The following is a 4529-nucleotide window of genomic DNA, read 5'->3' on the forward strand; positions in this document are numbered from 1 at the left end:
AATATAGCAGGGGTCACAGTAAGGTACAGTAAATGCTTGGCTATAAAGAAGAAGTCTATTGAGATGGTTTCTTTGCTAATCAGAAGCATGGCCAATTTTCAGGTTCAGGAAGTTCATTTAAGTTGCAACAAGGCAACAGTATACGGATATATTGTTCAGTTTGATTTTTTTTTCCCCCAGAATCTTTAGTCACAGTATGGCAGAATAAGAGGATGAGAGAAAATCACTGTTCAAATGCCTGAAACCAAAAATCTAATTATGAAAAGAATTCACGAATTCAAAATTGAAGAATATTTTTTTTCTAAAATTTCTCTGTGACTACCCTTTTGCAAAGTAATGGAAGGTGTTTGGAGATGTACAGCTTGAGCTGCTGAAATAATTAATGATTTCATTAAGAGCATGAAAGGAGGGTCTTGTATTTCTCTGGCTTTAGCAAGCCAAGTTCATGTCCAAACTCTAATAACCAAAGTCGCTTTTGCCCATCTAGGCTGCTGGTCCTCTCGTTGCAAAATAAAAATTTAAAAGCCATGTATCATACTGGGCTGTGATACTTCCCAGCGTGTCAAGAGTGTGACATGTATGAAATGTGAGCAGCTACTGTGGATTACAGGCTGGCAGAAAACTTACCAACATTTCACATAACAATGCAAATGGGGAGATGGCAAACAGAACAACGTGCTGCCAGAAGTTCAAAGGGAAACCAATTGAAAAACTACACTTATCACTCCTGGTTTTCATAGAAGATCCTTGCTTAGGTAGCCTGCACTCCAAAAGCAATGTTGATCCTTGAAAATTTATGGCAATCCTAAGAAAACTGCAGTAGGGTTTGTTAGGGATGATTTATGAGTTTGGGACAGCGCCCTTTCAGTTATGCCCTGGCTGACTTTTCATCTCGTGAGACTTGGGCTAATATCTTAAGTTGACATGGGCTTGGTTTCTTCATCTTGATACCTAATGAATAATAAAGGTACAGCTTCTACAAAATCCATACTTTGAAGTAATGGGGGGAAGGGGAACAGAAAGTGTGGTGAAAGCCAGATTTGTGCACTAAACTTACAAGAAAACAAAGCAGGTAGGAAGAACAAATAGCCCAACTTCACAGAGAGTGCCCAAGTGCTTAAGTTAAGGAAAGACTGCTGAGCTTTTCTGGTTCAGAACCAAGCACAACAGGGGCTAATATATTAATAGGGCTGGAATGTATATCAGGGATGAAAGGGATTGCAGGATTACTTGGAAAACTTGTAGCACTTGTCTGGCCTCAGACAGGATTAGCTTCTTCAACAAACATTGAAGTGACACAATGCCCTGCACCGGTCTGCAATACATGTTTCTTCATTTTGTAAAAAAAATCCAACTCCTGGATGATGTTACACCTATGGAATCAGTGACACAAACCACGCTGTGCATAGGCCTAGCACTGAGCCAGCAAGTGGTCCTTTTAAAACAGGCACTCAGATGTTAAAACAGCTGCACGTACCAAAAGTAAGGGAACTGTGAAACTGTGTAGAGATCAAGGGGGAAGATGACCCTGTATCACATGTCTTCTGCTGAGTCCTGTTAACATGTATGGTCACTTCATCAATCCGTGGATATTACATTGCAGCACATATGAGAGGCAAATGTAGTTCTCTGTGTATGTTTATTACTTCATAGGACCCACACTTACACATGTCTTGATATCTAAAGGCTTCAGAGAGCCTAAGAATAACCATATTAAATCAGAATCAAGGTGCAGCTGGCCTGTGGCAAGGGCCAGCAGCAAACACAGAGGTTAATATGAAGTGAATCATCTCCTCCAGTTAAATTCTCCTGTCTCTCAGCAATCGGTGATTTAAAGAATGACTGGAGGATGCACTGTTACCATCATTTTGAATAGCCACCAGTAAACTTATTCTTCCTGAGCTTTGCTAAAACCTTTTCTGAGCTCGGTTATAGTGCTGACCTCCACAACATCCTGTGGTGGACTTACACAATTTAATTATTGCATTGTCCAAAAAAAAGTACTTCCTTATGTTTGTTTTTGATATGGAGGGAACTGAATTCTCCCTAACTTTTTGTGTTGTGAGAAATAAGGAATAGAAATTTTCTGCTCATCTTCTCTTGGCCATTCACAATTTTGTAGATGCTATTATATTTCTCCTCTGTCATCTGTTTTTTTCCAGCACGAAGTTGTAGTCCATTTTCCTTTCTCTTCCTGTGCAAGCCTTGCTTTAATTTATTTTTCTCAGAATAGTTATGATCCCTGCCTTTTCCACTTCTACCGTGTCATTATTAACACAGGGCAATCACAATTAGGAGTGCAAATACACCATGCAAGGATATGCAGAAGTAGGATTTCTTTTCCTCACACTTTTATAGGATTTAATTTCCATGGCAATGTCCAGCTACTCACTGCTGTTCTGCAGGTTTTCTCTGCAGCTTTAATGCTTCTTGTCATGAATGATTTCTGCGTATTCCATCCTATGGGAGTATTTAAAAAAAAATGATCCAATTGCTTTTCCCCTCTAAGCAATCCAAAGAGAAGACAAATATGGATTTTTTTTTAATTATTTGCCTGTTAGATTCAAATGACAGAAGGAAAATAAAAGGTATAAAATAAGTCTGCAAATTCTTAATGTAATTTTCAAAGCTCTGGAAGAACCATTGTTCAGCATTAGTTTCAGAAAGGAACTTAGATTCCAAAATCTGTGTTTAGGTACTTTTTCTTTAAAGTCCCACTTCTAGAAGTCTGTCTTTTAGCTTTTGCTTGGCTGTGTGGTTGCATGTACATGGGTATGCTAGGGGATGTGTGTGAGTGTGAGCTCACTCACTTTGTGCTTGGGTTAATGAGATATGAGGTCATTCTTCCTTGAGAAAGGGTTTTGTGGTCTGGCTAGAGAAAAAAAAATCCATGTTCAGCTTTTTAAGCTGTCTCTTGCTGGGGAAAAGCTCAACTTTATTGTGAAGCCCGCTTATCACAGGGAGATCTGGGCATGGAATGGAATGCTATACTTTTGGTTGCTGAGTCCTAATCTTCTGAATTTATGGGACCAATACATTAAAAAAAAGTGATTATTCATGTATACCTGTCTATAAATAGGTAATGCTTTATATGTAATAGCAAGAAGACGTTTAATATGTATTTTACATGCATATAATATAAATACCCATATGTGTACATATGCCTGTACTTGAAATATACATTATATATATGTATATCTAGATCTATCTATTTGCAAACAGTAGTAAATCTGGGGAGTAACAGGAAACTCTTCTGTCTAGAGAGATCCTCTTTGAAGTAAACAGCCAAGGCTTAGGGTTTATGTTCACTCCACTTTTGAGAACCTGATGGAAATTCCCACATGGCTCAATCTCTGTTATTCTTTTATTCCCAGCTTCTGTCCCGTTAGGGTGGATATCAGTTACACCATTTACTTGAGATGCCCTCGGAAATTTGTTGCTGTAATTGTAGCTATAATTCTATTATTTGGTAGCATTATTTATGTCTCTAGGAGACTCAGGAATGTTTACATGTGTCCACATGCAAAAGGTACAGCTTTGGTGGTGATTTTTAGCTACGTGAGTGCAAGACCTTACTTTGAACGTGTGTGATTTGAGAGTGCAGATATACATAAATGAGATTTTCTCAGGCTGAAACTAAGCTAAGGAAGAAATTCTTTTCTTGTAGAAAGTGGGCACAGGGTGTTTCAACCCAAAGTGGGTTGGTTTGGGACAGTTTTAAGCAACTGAAAATCCAAGATTAAAAATGCATGCAGAAGGAAAGGACTCGGGACTGATCTGGTTAGTGAGAAAGGGTTGGCAAGGGGTTATGAAACCTCATGTCTGGGACTGCATCTTGTGGTAGAGAAACATTTACCACAGCAACCAATGTGTGCTGGAGAGAGCTGAAAGTCCTTTCCCTCAGTCAATCCACTTTAAATGAACTTTGGCTTTTACGATCCAAAATGCTAAACTGTGCTTGTGTAAACTGCACGTCTGCACCTAGAAAGCATCCATTGTGAGGTTTCCCTGGCTGCCCCCTGTGTGCCACACACCTAGCAGTATACAGTGAGATTAACAGGTGTGACTATAATGTATGGTTAAATAATAAAATCTTAAAACCGAACTGACATTTAATGGGACAGCGGACTGACAGAAAAAAAATATATTTATGCCAGCATCGTCAGGTCCTGACTACGGGCCTCTTTCCATCTGCCCTGACTTCAGAGTTGAGCTGCAGATGCAGGAGTCTCTCTTTTCAGTTGACACATCCAGAGAGGAACACCTCATACAACCACACGCTGAGTCAGTGCTGGAGTTCAGTGGGAAAATAGCAGTTGTTGCCCTTTAGGTATTAAAACAATAGCTGAGGTATTAATCATTCCACATTTAATGCAGAGATGAGCAAGCCTTTCCTTTAAGTTAAATATATTTATCTGAGCATTGTTTCCGTGTCATGACTGATTCAGTTCTCCCGTTATGCTCTGACTTTTAAATGGAAAGTGTTAATTGAAAATCATACAAGTTGCTGTTTTGTTAGGCTGTGAAAC

This window comes from Neopelma chrysocephalum, unplaced genomic scaffold (assembly GCF_003984885.1).
Source record: "Neopelma chrysocephalum unplaced genomic scaffold, ASM398488v2 Primary Assembly neopelma1_188, whole genome shotgun sequence".
NCBI lineage: Eukaryota > Metazoa > Chordata > Aves > Passeriformes > Pipridae > Neopelma > Neopelma chrysocephalum.